Here is a 17,603-nt window from a genome sequence, read left to right on the forward strand (position 1 = left end):
TAGCGATGTTGAGTTGTTCCTCTTAGTTGGGACCTGGATAGTCGTTTCTTGTGCTTTGTATAGTTTGATGAACCTATTGGTCGGTGTTTTGCCCGAGCGGGCGGTGGTTGTGCGGCTGGTTTGCCGAATTTGGCTATTGTTCATATCCGCATGTGATCGCCACGCTCGATGGTGCATTTCAGTGACCAACCAGCGGGTGATCCCCCGCAGGGGGGTGTTCCTTTTCCGGAAAATGTGGTCGTACATCCGACCGTGAGCCAGCGGTGTGCTCTTTGTGCTAGGGTTAATGCAGGGGCGAGCAAGGTGTGCTTTTGCCTGAGCGTCCTTAGACCGAACACGGCGGTTTAGATTGGGTATTTGGACTACTTGTCGGTTGACGCATATACTATAGTAGCAGTGCGTCACTTGTATATCTTCAGTTCTATTTCGTTAATTGTTGTACTATAGATCTTGTTACATGTTACATTCAGTTTGTTCATTACAGGTAGCGTAGTTGTATCTTTCTATATATGTCTATTCATTCATATTATTGCTACTGTATTTTTACTGACCGATATGTTGTTTTAGCTTCTTCCTGTATCCGGTGAGTACTCCTCGCCTTCATAGAGCTTGCGGTACCCACTGTGCGAGAGGAGACATGTTTACATGTTCTCACATCCCCCACCATTTTTTCAGTTTACAGGCGATGAGAATGTTTGGGACGAGAGTGAGTACGTTCGTAGCGGGTCGGATAGGAGCTTCCGACCAGCCTGTTATTATTTTAGTTTTATCCTTATATTCTGTTGTATAGCTTATATGTTTATATGTTTTCAGTTAGGATGATCATTACTTGATGTTTGAATATTGTGAGCTGGTTGAATTGTGGATTTTGTGGAATTATGGAATTTGGTTTATTGGATCTTCAGTTTTGGGATGTTGTTATACTTTGGTTCTCGAATTTGTATTTATCGGAGTGTACGCATCGTGGTTTTCGTACCCCTCGGTAGTCGGTTTTCAAAATAGAGTTTCTGTGTGGAAACAGTTTTCAAAAGATTTTGTAATGATTTTCATGTATGAATGAATTAGATTTTAAAAAGCAAAAAAGTTTCTGTTGTGGGTGAGCTTTAAATTAGGATGATTGTTGTCTGCTGATTTCATCAATCCAAACGCGTCTAAGGAGTGTTTAGAGCATGCATCATTCTCTAAGGATTGTTAGCCTGTATGAAAAATTGCCATAACATGAATTGGTTGCTGATTGGTAAATGTAGGTTGTGGTTGTCGATCCTTGTATCCGTTGGTACGCGTGCAAATACAAAGGGAGACTCTGTCCGAGGTGAACAGGATGTGAACTTTGTATTTGTGGCGGGTCTGTACTGTTCACGTGGCCAGGTTGGGAAAAAAAAAAATGCACATTTCGGACTCTGCAGATTTCAAAATGGTAATGGCTTTTAAAATCCAGTTCCCGGGGGTGAAGTATTAAGATGGATCAGAGAGTGAACAAACTACCACCTGCATTTGTACAAAGTTTTCAAACTGAATTTGTTAGTTATGATACGCCGGGATATCAGCGGGAAGGCATATCGGTATCGATGCACAAGACCGCCATACACCTGCGGTATATAAGGCGGTCTACAAGAAACAAGTCGATAGGTGGAGCAAAAAAATAACCTATACCTATCCTAATATCAGAGCATAGTAAAATCACAAAGACTTATCAAACAAAAGACGAGAGTGTTCAGCAAATATAGTGTCAAAAGGAAGTATAAAAATGCCACATCTGGATCAAATAAATAGTAACAAAAGGTTATACGAAAACAGTCTGCTACAATGCGTAGCTCTCGATAAAACTGGCCATCACCTCGGCTGTAACCCGAGTAGCAAGGTGATCGACTAGGCACGCTCCCAGCAATGTCTAGCTAGACGTGACTTCCTTGCCCGGTCCCTAGCCTCTCTGTAGTGGCTCTCTGTAAAACACCACAAAAAGGGTGTGAGAACTATAAACAATAGTTCCAGATGGCCGTAAGCGCCAGCCTCGGCGAACTACACCATAGGCCACTCATGATTGTACTAAATGAAAGCAAAGCAGTAATTGATGATATATAATTAGGCAATGCTAACAGTAATGAGATGTAAGCAACTATGTAATCATAGTCTCAAACAGGTAATGAATCAAACTGGAATAATAGAAGCATAGGCAATATGATAGCATGAACATAAAATAAATGTTAAGTAAACTACTATACACTGTAACTGGTAATCTTCATTACTGTCAATTTTCTTTAGCACTTTCTTTCATTCTAAAGAATCTTCCAAGGTGTCCAACTTTTGCGTCCGCCGCTTTTTTAATGGGCCCGTGGTTAGTATACAACTCACGGCAATCCACTTCGGCACCCAATCCCGCACTGGGCGACAATGTCGGCGTAGGCAACTGAGGCGGCTTTAGGAGGACTCACAAGCGTGTGCGAGATGAGCACAATGGCAACAAGCAATCCACAGTCCACATGTCTCATCATCACGTTTTCCAATTGCAAAGTTCTTCGATCTTTGATCGCGAATTCTCAATATAATAAATATTGGCAATGACTAGATTCACTAGATTACTAAGCTTTTAAGAGTAATGCTAATTTACAATATGGATTAGATCTTTCATTACATGGCACTTCAACATAGTGCAGAAGCTTGTCATTGTTGTTACTTTACAATTCAATCAACGGTCAGACAAATGTCATTGTTCTCTAACCTATTACAGGAACATGAAATAAATTATCTCTCGGTTGTTTAATGAACTAAACAAGGAATTACCTCTATGCATAAATGTTCCCTCTTTTATAGCAGTTTATTTCATATCATATAGCCAACATGATGAATGTTTCGAGTTCTATATTAAACCACGCATTACACACAGTATATTGATTCTATAATACATTATAGAACATAGGGGAGCTTCACTTTGCTTAGTTAGGTCAAACCCAACGTATCACTACTCAAACGCCAAAGATGCTCCCAAACTCAGCTCAAACGGGTCCCTGGACCTGCTGAAATTCAAAACATCAAACCGCGTCGGAACGTTACTTAGTAATCTAATTTCAGCTCTATGGCGCATAGTTACAAGCTAATAAGCTTTAATCCCGGTTGGCTATTTAATACCTCAAGTCGAGTCTTCAAAGCTTCCGGTCAGCTAAAATCACTCTTAAGAGTCGAATCACACTCCGGTGCCGAAAACAACGTTAAAACGGCATTAGAATTTGCTTGTATGCAAGCTTCTATTAGTCGAATTCTTGTAATTTCAGCTCTAACAGAAATTTTTCTTACGAAGATGGAAACCTTCCAAGCTAAGCCCCTGGTCACCAAAATAGTCCCAGTGGTTCCAAGAACTGCTGCGAAGGAAACAAGTTCAAACTGATCACTTCGCTCAATAATCCACGTATAGCTTCGCATTAGAGTCAACTTCCATAATTATCGATTTTTAGCTTTAAAGCCAATTTAACCTAGTCTAGATGGTTAATTTCACCAGCAATTACTTAACATCTAGCATGCTTGGAATCTCTGTCTTAACACAGCTGCCAAGTAAATCCTGAAATCGATACTTAAATCGACCAATATATCTTCAGTCGTACGGAAACGTGAGCACATTACTTCTCAGGCTTCCAACCGCAACCTACTGTTCAGGGTTACGAAAGCCGTTCCCGCAAACACTCTCTCACGATCATAAAAGGTCAGCGACACCTGCAACCCCGAAGAACGATGCCGAGGCCGACGAAAAATAAACGATAAGTTCGCGATTTCTTCGCTAGAGAGAGAAACCCCTAGTAGAGAGAGAGAAGGATGGTGAATTAACACCCCTCTTGAGATTCGCAGCATCCTACTGAGCTCCTGGGGTCTGCTGGGTGTGGGGATAATATGGGAGTGTGAAAGACAAACAGCTTGCTGCACGCAGCTGCGCGGCTTCTGCTTGCTTGCTGTACCGGTAAGCATTAGGCTGTACCGGTTACACCAAGGTGCAGAAATTGCAGATTTCGTATATAGCAATGCACTTTCTCCTCTCCGGCAATCCGATTCACTCTCTAACTTGTCCAAAACGTGTCCAAGCCTTTTAGGACATGATTAGGATAGTTCCACAACTCATGCCACGCACTCGAACTCCGCAATTTGCAAAAGTTCAGTGTATTACATTCACCCCTCCTAAAAAGGAGTTTCGTCCGCGAAACGAAAACAGTTACATCAAAATATCTTCAAAATAGGTGAGGATAGTGTTCCTGCATTACACTTTCCAATTCCCAAGTTGCTTCGCGTTCATCATGATTGCTCCAAAGTATCTTTACGTACGGTATCTCGCGATTTCGAAGCCGTTTCACTTCTCGAGCTAGTATTCTCACTGGATGTTCTTCGAAGCTCAAATCTTCCTGTAAATCCACTGGAGTACTCTCCAATATGTGAGTTGGATCAAAAACATATTTCCGGAGCGTAGATACATGAAATACATTATGTACTCCTGATAGATTCGGCGGCAACGCAAGCTGATATGCTACGGGGCCTATTCGTTCCAACACCTCGTAGGGTCCAATAAATCGAGGACTTAACTTCCCTCGAATACCAAATCTCTTAACCCCTTTCGTCGGTGAAACTTTCAGAAATACATGATCGCCAACCTGAAATTCCAATTCTCGCCGACGTTTGTCCGCATAACTCTTTTGTCGACTTTGAGCTGTCAGTAGTCGTTCTCGCGCAAGTCGAACTTTAGCTTCAGCCTCTTGTAATACATCTGGACCCAAGACTAATCTTTCACCCACTTCACTCCAATGAAGTGGTGATCTGCACTTTCTACCATAAAGGGCTTCAAAAGGTGCCATCTGAATACTTGCTTGATAACTATTGTTATAAGCAAATTCAGCCATTGGTAAGAACTATGGCCAACTGCCCTGGTAATCAATCACACAGGCCCTCAACATATCTTCAAGGGTCTAGATGGTACGCTCAGACTGCCCATCACTCTCGGGGTGGAAAGCAGTGCTAAAATCCAATCGAGTACCCAAAGCCTCCTGTAAACTCCTCCAGAAATGTGAAACAAATCGGGTGTCCCGATCAGAAACAATAGAAACAGGAACTCCGTATAATCGCACAACTTCATCAAGATACACTTGTGCAAGTCTTTCCCCCGACCACACGGTATGAATTGGAATAAAGTGGGCAGATTTAGTCAATCTATCCACAATTACCCAAATTGCATCATGTCCTGCCTGTGAGCGAGGTAATCCAACAATAAAATCCATTGTAATCCTCTCCCACTTCCACACTGGTATGGGTAAGCTTTGAAGTTCTCCCGCAGGAAGTCGATGCTCAGCTTTAACCTGCTGACAGGTTAAGCATCTGGCCACAAAATTTCCAACTTTCTTTTTCATTCCAGGCCACCAGTAAGTTGCCTTTAGATCTTTATACATTTTTGTACTCCCGGGGTGTAAAGTATACGGTGCCCGATGTGCTTCAATTAGAATCTCCTCTTTAATATCTGGATTTGCTGGTACACAAAGCCTATCGCCGAATTTTATCAATCCCTGATCATCCACTCGAAAATCACCACTATCATGATCAGCAGGGATCTTTGCTCGAATCTTTTGCAGAGACTTATCTTGAGCTTGCTTTTCTTTAATTCGATCGATTAGGGTAGGCTGCACTACTAATGACATAAGTCTCCAAGGCGTGTCAGGAGCTACAATTTTCAAATTCAACTGTTCCATTTCCTTCATTAACAGTGGTTGCATCGTTATCGACATCGCCAAATTTTTCGTTGATTTTCGACTTAAAACATCTGCTACAACATTAGCTTTTCCTGGATGATAGAGGATGGTCAAATCATAATCCTTGAGCAACTCCAACCATCTACGTTGTCTCAAGTTTAATTCCTTCTGTGTAAACAGATACTTCAAGCTTTTATGATCAGTGTAGACTTCACAACGCTCGCCGTAGAGGTAGTGGCGCCAAAGCTTTAAAGCAAATACCACAGCTGCTAACTCAAGATCATGTGTAGGGTAGTTCTTTTCATAATCTTTCAATTGGCGAGACGCATAAGCAATTACTCTGCCGTTCTGCATTAGAACACACCCTAATCCATTCAGCGACGCATCACTGTAAATCACATAATCCACTCCAGTAACAGGCAGTGCTAGAATCGGGGCAGTAGTCAACCGTTCCTTTAGCTCTTGAAAGCTTCTTTCGCAGGCTTCATTCCACAGAAATTTAGCTCCTTTATGAGTCAATCGAGTGAGAGGAGTAGACATCTTTGCAAATCCTTCTACAAATCTTCGATAGTATCCTGCGAAACCAAGGAAACTCCGAATTTCTGTGACACTAGTCGGCCTAGGCCAATCTTTAATCGCTTCAATCTTCTTGGGATCGACAGCTATCCCAGCCTCTGAAATGACATGGCCCAGAAATGCTACTTCTCGAAGCCAAAATTCACATTTCTTTAACTTTGCAAACAATTTCTTTTTGCGAAGTACTTGCAACACCGTTCCCAAATGACTTTCATGCTCCTCGTCGCTTCGAGAGTAGATCAGAATATCGTCGATAAACACAACCACAAATCTGTCCAAATATGGCTTGAAGACACGGTTCATTAAATCCATAAAGGCTGCTGGGGCATTTGTCAATCCAAATGGCATCACTGTAAATTCATAATGCCCATACCGTGTCCTAAAAGCGGTCTTGGAAACCTCTTCAGGCTTGATCTTAAGCTGATGATAACCTGATTGTAAATCAATCTTAGAATATACTTTCGATCCTTGCAGCTGATCGAATAAATCATCAATTCGGGGTAATGGATATTTGTTCTTGATTGTGACTTTATTAATTTCTCGATAATCCACACACAATCGAAGAGATCTATCCTTTTTCTTAACAAATAACACCGGTGCTCCCCAAGGAGATACACTCGGTCGAATGAAACCCTTATCCAATAAATCCTGCAACTGTGCCTTCAGCTCTTTCAACTCAGCGGGTGCCATCCTATAGGGTGCTTTCGAAATAGGAGTTGTCCCAGGGACAAGATCAATCACAAATTCAACTTCCCTATCAGGTGGCATACCCGGCAACTCAGCTGGAAACACATCCCCGAACTCTCGCACAACTAGAATATCATCAATCTTGATGGCTTCACCATCACTCACAGAAATGCTAGCCAGATAGGCTACACAGCCCCTCCGAATCAACTGTCGTGCTCGCGAAGAATTAATAGTCATTGCGAATAATGAACTCTGACACCCCCTATAAACAAACTCCTGTTGGCCCGGTTCCCTAAAGGTCACCGTTCTGTTCGTGCAATTTATGGTGGCATAATACTGAGTCAACCAATCCATACCCAATACTACATCAAACTCCCCAAGTTTGTGTAGTGCCAAAAGATCTACTGGCATAATCCAGTCGCCTACCCTAATTAGGCAGCGAGGGCAAAACTCACGAACATCAAGGGTATGGTGAGGTACAATCACTCGTCCAGGATGCAAAGTAGGTACTACCTGAATGCTATGCAACTCGGCGAACTGCCGATCAATAAAAGAATGCGAAGCACCAGTATCAAATAATGCACGAACATGAATATCATAAAGCATAATGATACCTGCTACGACCTCCTCCGCTGCTGCGGCCTCCTCTGTCTGGGCGGCATACATGCGCCCACTCGAACCCTGTCGAGAACTCTCAGACTGTCGCTGTCCCGGTGGTCGTCTGTACTGCGAGGGTGCTGACGGGGTCCCCTGGCTCGGAGCTGAAGATGCAGGGGCTGATGCCGATGAGGGTGCAGGTGAAGAACCTCTCGGGCACTCTGAACGAAAGTGGCCCTCCTGACCACAAAGGAAGCACCTGCCCCCACGTTGTGGACACTGTGGTGGAAAGTGAGGCCCACCACAAATGACACAACGTGGCTGTCGACGACGCTCGGGTGCTCCACGGGGTGCTGAGGAACCTCGACCTCTCGACTGACCCGGCTGGCCCCTAGGATATTTCGGTGGTCTCCTGAAAGGTTGCTGACCACAGCTCTCTGCTGTTGGCCTCTTTCCTTTACTCCGATCCACAATATCTCTTTCTTTCATAATCTCCGCCCCCTTTTCTACAATCAAGGCCCGGTGTACCACCTCTCTATACGTCGATAGGTTTGACGCCTGGACTAGTCTGAAAATCGCAGGTCGCAAACCTGCCTCAAAAATCCGAGCCTTGTCTTCATCATCTCTGACCACAAAAGGAACACAGTGCAGCAATCGGGAAAACTCTCGCTCAAACTCTGCTACTGTCCTGTCCCCCTGTCTCAGATTTCTCAAATCCCTTTCCATCTGCCTCTTCACACTCTGTGGAAAATAAGTCGCCAACAATAATTCCTTGAACCTGTTCCACGTAATAGTGGACAAATCAGTACGGGGATCCTCACGAATGTCCACCCACCACCTGTAAGCCTCGCCGTCAAGGTGGTGTGTCGCAAACCAAACTCGATATCGCTTCTCGACAAATGTATCATAGAATAACTTCTCCATGTGCATTAACCATTTCTCGACCACCCAGTGATCTGCTTTCTCCCCATCAAAGATACGAGGGGTGCAACGACGGAATTCATTCAATTGTTCCATCATCCGCTCTCGCTCCTCAGCCCCTACTATCTCTGGTAACACTGTCCTTGATGCCGCTACAGGTACTGGTGGTGGTACTACTGTCTCCTGTCGGGTCTCCGCCCTCGGAGCTACTAGGGGTATGTCAAGTACAGGTGACTGTGCTCTTATTGTCGCATCCCTGTCTGGTACTGTAGGTATAGAATCAGGAATCTCTCTGTCTGTCGTCTGCCGCAGTAGTAAATCCTCTAACCTCTTCATTCTATCCTCCTGTCGACGCGCAGCGTCCATCTGCTGTCGCGCGGCCGCAGCCTGCTGAGCAACCAAATCTGTCAGCTTCGCGAGCTGATCCTGCAACTCATGGATCCCACTAGATCCCGAAGTAACAGAAGTCCCCACTTCCTCTGCATCCGCCGCCTCAGCTGTCCCGGCGGCTTGCGAACGAGTCAAAGGCATCTTGAGCTGCAGCACAAAAATAAATATAGATTAATAAAACCTATACTACTAAACCCTCATTGAGGATATAAGCCAGCTAATTAAGCGAAAGTAATGAAATGTAACGCGTACTAACTTTCGATGTCACATTGTCGGCCGCCAACGTGACCCTCTGCAAAGTTAGTAATTGCACATTCCGATCAAACCCCTACTATTCAGAGTTTATAAATACCCAATCCAAGTACTTTCGCTAACAACAATCTCGACTAGACCTCGTCTCTCACGAGCCTATTCTTATAGTCCAACCAGCCTAAGGTTTGCTAGGTCTACTAAGACTCAACCCTAGGCTCTGATACCACTATAATCTGTCACGCCCGGGATATCAGAGGAAGCATATCCGGTACGTGCACAGACCCGCCATACACCTGCAGTATATAAGGCGTCTACAAGAAACAAGTCGATAGGAGTAAAAACATAACATAATCCTATCCTAATATCAGAGCATAGTAAAAATCACAAAGACTATCAACAAAAGAACGAGAGTGTCGAGCCAAAATATAGGTACAAAAGAAAGTACTAAAACTGCCACATCTGGATCCAAAATAAATATACAACACAGGGTATACAAAAAGTCTGTACAATGGTAGTCTCTCTATAAACTGGACATCACCCTCGGCTGTAACCCGAGTAGCAAGGTGATCGACTAGCACGCTCCTAGCAATGTCTAGCTAGACGTGACTCCCTAGCCACGGTCCCTAGCCTCTCCTGTAGATGGCTCTGTAAAAACAACCACAAAAAGGGCGTGAGAACTATAAACAATAGTTCCCAGTGGGTAAGCCGCCAGCCTCGGCGAACTACACCACTAGGCTCATGATGTACTAAATGAAAGCGAAAGCAGTAATTGCATGATATATAATTAGGCAATGCTAACAGGTAATGAGCATGTAAGCAACATGTAATCATAGTCTCAACAGTAATGAATCAACTGAATAATAGAAGCATAGCAACTATGATAAGCATGAACATAAAAATAAATGTGTAAGTAACTACTATACACTGTAACTGGTAATCATTCATTACTGTCCAATTTTCTTTAGCACTTTTCTTTCATTCATAAGAATCTTTCCAAGGTAGTCCAACTTGCGCCGCGCTAATGGCCCCGTGGTAGTATACACTCCCCACGGCAATCCACTTCGGCACCCAATCCCGCACGGGCGAGCAACTGTCGCGTAGGCTAACTCCGGAGTGCCGGCTTGTAGGGAGCGACCCTCACAAGCGTGTGCGAATGAGCACAATAGCAACAAGCAAATCCACAGTCCAACATGTCTCAATCATCACTTTCCAACTTGCAAAGTTCTCGATCCTTTGATCGGAATTCTCAATATAATAAATATTGGCAATGACTAGTATTCACTAGATTACTAAGCCTGTAAGAGTAATGCTAATTTACATATGGCATTAGAATCTTTCATTAACATGGCACTATCAACATAGGCACAAGCTTGTCATTGTTGTCTACTTTACAATCAATACGGTCAACAAATGTCATTGTTCTCTACTTTACAGAAACATAATAAACTTATCTCTCGGTTGTTCTACTGAACTAAACAAGAATACCTCTATGCATAAATGTTCCCTACTTTATAGAGATTCTATTTCAATCATATAGCAAACATTATAGTGACATGTTTCGAGTTCTATGTTAACCACGATTGCACACAGTTATATTGATTCTATAATACATATAGAACATAGGGGAGCTTCACTTGCTCTAGTTAGGTCAAACCCACCTATCACTAAGCTCAAAACAGCCCAAGAGATGCTCCAAACTCAGCTCAAACGGTCCCTGGACCTGCTGAAAACAAAACATCAAACCGCGTCGGAACGATTACTTAGTAATCTAATTTCAGCTCCTATGGCGCATAGTACAAAGTAATAACTTAATCCCCTGCTTTGGCTAGTTTAATACCTCAAGTCGAGTCTTCAAGAGCTTCCACAGGTCAGCTAAAATCACTCTTAAGAGTCGATCACACTCCTGCTGCGAACAACGTTAAAACGGCATTAGAATGCTTGTATGCAAGCTTCTATAGTCGAATTCTTGTAATTTCAGCTTCCTAACAGAAATTTTTGCTTACCCTTAGATAGAACACCTTCCAAGCTAGCCCCCCTGGTCACCAAAATAGCCCCAAGTGGTTCGAGAACCTGCTGCGAAGAAACAAGTTCAAACTGCATCACTTCGCTCCAATAATCCACGTATAGCTTCGAATTAGAGTCAAACTTCACTAATTATCCATTTTAAGCTTTAAAGCAATTTAACCCTAGTCTAAAATGGTTAATTCACAGCCAATTAACTTAACTCTAGCTGCTGAAATCTCTGTCTAACACAGCTGCAAGTAAAAACCTGAAATCGATACTTAAATCGACCAATATCGCGTCGATAAGGAAGAACTTGAGCCAAGTACCTTCTCAGGCTTCCAACCAGCAACCTACTGGTTCAGGGTTACGAAAAGCCTTCCGAAACACTCTCTCACGCATCCATAAAGGCTCAGCGACACCTGCCAACCGCGAAGAACGAGCGAGGCGACGAAAATAAACGAAATCGCCGATTTCTTCGTAGAGAGAGAAAAACCCTAGTGAGAGAGAGAGAAAGGATGGTGGAAGAACACCCCTCTGAGCTCCAGCAATCCCTACTGAGCTCCTGGGGTCATGCTGGGGTGTTGGGGATAAGTATGGGAGGTGAAAAGACCAAAACAGCCTTGCTGCCACGCAGCTGCGGCTGCTGCTGCTTGCTGTACCGGTACAGCATTAGGCTTGTACCGGTACACCAATGCAGAAATTGCAGATTTCGCAATAGCAATGCACTTTCTCGTCTCCGGCAATCCGATCACTCTCTAACTTGTCCCAAAACGTGTCCAAGCCTTTTAGAACATGTAGGATAGTTCCACAACTCATGCCACGCACTCGAACTCCGCAATTTGCAAAAGTTCAGTGTATTACATAGGTTGACCATAGGATGACCATAAAATCGTAGGCACGTACGAGCCCGGGGTATACGAGATTTAATCTCGGGGTTATCGAGCTGGTAGGTTCGAGGGTTGATTTGTGTTATCACCTCGTGTTCTTTTGCTACAGGTTGTGGCTTGTGCTTGTTTTGGTGTTAGGAGTGGGGATAGTGAGCGGACTAGCTCTGAGCAGTGAGGTATCATCAGACTGCTATTGCTATTTTAATCGCCCCACCTCCAACACGGGACATGAATGTTTTTGCTGGTCAATCCGCAGGCACAGGGTGTATTCTGTTGAGTTATGTCAGGTGGTTTTGTTGGTGGAGTTACCTAGGCAGATGTTTCGACCTTTGTGGGTTTCTTGTCAGTGTGGTGTGTGTTGAGTCTTGCTTTTGTATAGTAGTGATATCGTATCTCAGTTCGTGCATTCTAGTGCATTATAGGGTTATTGGTCAGATTTGTTCTTGTGTCTTGTCTCCAACTTGTTGTTGGCGATGGATCAGTGGGTACCTTACCTTTCTTTCGATAATTACGTTGGCTGCAGACAACGTAGTGTTGAAAGTTAGGATAAGATACCCTATCCCTTTTGGGGAATATCTGGATTGGGTCGATATTTCTTTTCTCTTGTATAAGAGGTGTTAGTCTTCTTTGATCATCTAGTGAGCCTGGTGTTTGGCTCTGATGTAGCAGCTTGCATTGTTGTACGAGGTATACGTTTTGATTTTTGGGGATACCTTGGAATGGATTGGGTTGCTGCTCGGTCACTTGTTGGAGTCTCGATGAGACGGGCATCTAGTGTTGCTCAGGACGTCGATCGCTAGGGTCCCTTGGGGACGGCAGCGATAGGGTCTCGTAGAGACAGATGTGGAGCATCACTAGTTGTTTCGATCGCTTGTTGCGAGTGGCAACTCTGTTCACCTAGTGACGGACATGCTTTGGTTGTATGTTTGAGTGTTGAGCAGGCTAAATTGTTGGCTCAACTGGTACTTGCAGCCTTAAACCTTTTTGGTCTAGGCAAATGGTTAGGTCTTGGACCTAAGAGAGTTGGGTGCCATCGATGGGTTCCGATGGTTAAGTTCTGGCTTTGTCGGGTTATAGTTCGGTTTATTGGGAGGTTGTAGCCTCCGAGGTGAGTGTTGTTTCTCTGGCGTAGGATCACCCCTGCCTGTGAACAAGTTTCGGGGACGAAACTTCCTTTAAGGGGGGGATGATGTAAGGACTGAGATTTTTGCAGTGTAGCTAAACTCTCAGTTGACGATGTTTTTGTGTGCAATTTAATTACAAAAGCACTCGTCAAGTTTCGGGAGAAATCGAGTTAAAACGGAGATTCTACGCGATTTCCAAGTTTCACTTAAAGTGAATAGTAACTCGATTTTTCGAAGAAGCCACGGTGTGAAGTTGGCTTCAGGCTTGTATCGGACTCCGTTCCTAGCGGTCCAATAGCTCGTTTCGACCGGTTCAGCTGTTCTGGAACTAATGGAGCTGACGAATTTTGAGTTTGACGCACGGATTTCGAGAAAATCCAAAAAAATACATGTTTTATATGTATTTTTGTGTTATTCATTCTGTTGGAATGAAAGGTTGGATTTCGTCGCGAATCCGTGGTCGATCGAGGTGAACCAAAATCGTAGCTTTGTTGTCTCCGAGGTGCTGATCGCAGTGGTGCAATCCGTTCGCAAATCTAACGGACGGATCTACGGAGATCGCACGTTGATCGAGGAGAGGTCGGTGTTGGCAAAACGGTAATTTCGCAAAAGTCGCGATATTTTATGTACCGTTTCGCGTGAGATCGCACGTGGAGGAGTCTTCATGCGTTTTACTCATGCTCTGAGGAACTCAGTATCAAATACTGAAGTTTGAGGGGCTTTTCCGCAATTTGCACCTTATATATATATTGTATCTAGGGTTTTGCAATGGAAACCCTAACCCTAGACCTTAGCCGCACCCCTGCCACTCAATCTACCTCCCCTGCCCCTGCTGCGCGCGCCCAGGCCGCCGCCGACTGGGTCCCGGCCGGCCAGCCGCTGCCGGAGCCACCTTCCTTTTCCCTCTCCTTCTCTTTCTCTCTCTCTCTCTCCTCTCGGGTTGTGAGGAAGCCTGAGACTGCCGCCACCTCCAGACCCTCCGCCGATGTCACCCCGTGCTCCGGCGAGCATCCCCGCTGACCGCCGCCGTCGCCTAGCGCCGCCGCTGCAGCCCAGGATGGCCGCTGCTGCCTGGGACAGGGCTCCGNTTGTTGAACCTAGAGTCGGGATCTAGGTGTGTGGCATTAACCTAGTGTTAAAGAACATAGGTTGAGAACTGAACCTAGAGTTAAGGTAAACCTAGGTTGTGACATCGAGGCATTAGACCTAGAGTCTGTTGGACCTAGGGTGGAAAGTGCATTGGACCTAGATAGGTCAATAGTATAGGGTTGGATATGGACCCTTGACTTGTGAAGTCGATTCCGGAATCCCAGTACTTGTGAACTCAATAGTTCTTGGACCGCGGGTGTATGCGGCGATGTTCCTCTCCCACCGGAAAGAACTTTGAGGATTATGACTAAGCAAGAACAAAGAGCGCTAGGGTGTACGGCATGTTCCTCTCCCTATCGGGGATCTTGGCTATGGGTGTACGCGGCTATGTTTCCTCTCCCACTAACGGATCCCTGACCACGGTGCACGGACCTTCGGGCGGACCGTTGGGCGATGTGGTTCTTGGCTTGCAGGCTGAGGTGCATGCGACAGGATCCTTCACCTCGAGCCGGGCAGAGCGCGGATTATCCGCTGTTGATTGACTCGAGGCCGAGTCGGGTGGCTAGCTGGAATAAGGTAGATAGAACCTTGAGGGCTAGTGGTAAATGTGATAACCTAAGGTAGTAGAAACCTTAGAGTTGGGTGACATGAGCTAAGATTAGCGAGATTGATTGTAGAATCAATAATTCTACTAGTTGTTGCATATATTCCTGTTGCATATAGCATGACATCATTGCAGTTGTGAGGCAAAGCAAGGTAAAGTTAGTTGCATGTTTATGATATACATATCTATCTGTTTATTGGACTAACTTGTATTTGCCTCCCTTGGACCTGTTGGTCGAGCTCCTCCCTTGGGTGGCCGTACCCACTGGGAACCATGGAGTTGGTTCTCACCCCACGTTGTTTTGGGGTTTTACAGGTTCGCACGTGAGCGGCGCTGCGGCGCGAGGCAAGGGCGTAGCTCCATAGATAGCGCCCTACCCCCAGAGACCAGAGCTAGCAGTACCCCGTCGGCGTAACTTAGGGGTATAGAAAATGAAAGGAATAAAATGTATTAAACTTGTAATAACTTAGATTGTATTTGGAAGTTGAATGTAATATATAAAGTGTGATGTAAGTAAATGAATCTAATGTGAATGTTGTAATAACATAGGATGTGTTTATGTTGTTTGATACTTCCTTACGCAATCATGATTGATATCTGTTCCTGATTGGAACCATTGTAATGTACATTGTTTGGATTGCGACGCCTAGAACGTACAGGGGAGACTCTGTCCGCGTACAGGGGAAACCCCGGTCCGTTCGGCGGTCTGTCGGCGTGCCCGAACCGGACCAAATTGGGAGCGGTCTCGGGGCGTGACAGTTCCGATGCCTCCGGAGGTGAGCACGGTGACCGCTGGTCAGTGCTGATCACAGTGCTCACCTTTTTTTGGATCAGCAGTGCCCGGTTAGTCCTGTTCGGTGCGTTTTTCCGTGGTTGCGCGCTGTTCGCTGAACCTTCGGGTTGCTACCGCGCTTCCCACAGCGAGCCGTTATGCTCCGGATCGTGAGCATGACCTCCGGTACGTCGAGATCTATCAGTACGTGTCTCTGTGGACCTTGGGAGTCCTCGGTTTACGTGAACGAGCCACTTGATCGCTCAATTTACATAAAATAATAGGATTTTATGTAAATTGAGGGTCTTTTATGCATTTGTGCTCCTTGTGCCTACTGTGGACAGTGTGTATGAGTGTGTTTGACCTCTGGACTGATTGCCCATGACCCGTTAGCTTTTGCGGAAATCGAAGAGTCGATTTCGGTGCGTTTTTCGGCGAAATTCGCCGAAAGAACGCGGTTTCGGTTCGGATTTCTTCCGACGTGGTTTGGTTGTCTTGTGTGTGGTTGCTGAGCCTTGTTGGCTAGTCACCATCATTATTTTGTGGGTTCGGTGATGATGGGTGAGCGACAGTGGGTTCCGGTGTCGAAATAGACACTTTCGGGAACTCGGATTCGTATAATTATCCGCCAATAATTGTGTAGTGGTGTTATCTTGTGTTTGCTGCCTAAACATCCAAATTGGAGTGTTTTGGGGCAGCAGGCGACTCGTGACACGAGTCGGTGAGTTTCGGGACACTTAGTGGGTCCCGACGGCGTCCGTCTTGCTCTCTCCGCGCGCAGCTCGCCCAGCGCACCGCACGCCAGCCGCCGGCGGCTGGCCTGCTCCTCCCCGCTCTCCCTTGTTTCCTTTGCTTACCGCCGCCTTCCCACCACTTGTGCTGCTCCGCGGCGTGAACCCACCCCCTCGCCCCCCCCCTCGGCGAGCCCCTCTGACCACCCTCATCGCCGTCGCGGGCCGCGCCGTCCCGGCCGCCCCCGCGCGCGAACCCGCTGGCGCGTGCGGCCCGCTTGCGCCGACTGGGCCGCGGTGGTTGGGCTCTCCTCCTCCCTCGCCCTGCTGCCCCTCCGCTTGCCGCGCCCACTCGCTGGCCCTCCCGCGTCGCCCTCGCCGTCGGCCGTCCGGTGTCGGCCCCCCGCCGCCGCGGCGCTGGCCCGGGCTCCCGCGCCCCCATCGTCCCCCCGCCCGCGCACGTGGCTCGCGGCACGAGCGCCGCCGCCCTCCCGCTCCGCTTGCGGCCGCCTTCCCTCCGGCCGTCGGCCCCCCCCCCACGTCGTCCGCCTGGTCCGACCCGCCGCCCCTCCCGGCCGACGCCGCGCCGTCTTGTCGCCTTCCGCCCGGTGGGCTTTGTGCGACGGCCCTCCCGCCCCGGCGCCGCCGGCCTCCGCGTGCGCACCGCCTCCGCCTGGCCGCCGCCCCCTCCCCCGCCGGCTACCCCGCTGCCGCGTCTCCTGTCCCCCGTGTGCGCCCCTGCTCTCCTCGGGTGTGTGCAACTCGGGCCTCGTTGCCCGCCGTCGCGCCGCCTCCCTGCGCCTGTTGACTGGAGCGCCCGCCCTCCCTTGCCCTGGAGCACCTTTCCCTTGGCCGGCCTGCCGCCGTCACCCGCCGCCTGCACGCAGACTCCCCGAGCCCTGCTTCGCTCCGGTACGTCGTTGTAATTGCTATTCTTGTGCGGTTTGGGCTTGTGTCTCGTGTCGCGGCGACGCAGAGGACTGTTCCGATGCCTTCCGCCGGGAGCACGGTATCATCTCAGATCAGTGCTGATTCACAGTTCTCACCTCAATTAAGTGGTCAGAGAGCCCCTGGTTAGCGAGATAAGCATGGCTTTCATGCTGTTGCGCGCTGTCGCAGACCTTTCGCGTCACCCCCGACTCTCTACAGTGGCCAAATTGCTTACGAAAGGTGAGCACGGCCTTGCCGGCACGTCCGAACTGTCAGTCGGGTATCGGTTGCTCGCTTGATTGACCTCTGGTTTCATGGCACGGCC

At 46.9% G+C, this 17,603-nt stretch overlaps 1 long non-coding RNA gene across 1 annotated transcript; it reads right to left on the reverse strand.

The window, feature by feature from the left end:
• Window positions 1-9,760: 9,760 nt before the first annotated feature.
• On the reverse strand, window positions 9,761-11,013 carry LOC109705734. The gene is made up of 3 exons (XR_002214858.1): window positions 10,975-11,013; window positions 10,796-10,860; window positions 9,761-9,782 (listed from the first exon to the last, which is right to left on the reverse strand). It is a non-coding gene; the product is annotated as an uncharacterized LOC109705734 (long non-coding RNA).
• Window positions 11,014-17,603: the final 6,590 nt, after the last annotated feature.

Source organism: Ananas comosus, unplaced genomic scaffold (assembly GCF_001540865.1).
Source record: "Ananas comosus cultivar F153 unplaced genomic scaffold, ASM154086v1, whole genome shotgun sequence".
Classification (NCBI taxonomy): domain Eukaryota; kingdom Viridiplantae; phylum Streptophyta; class Magnoliopsida; order Poales; family Bromeliaceae; genus Ananas; species Ananas comosus.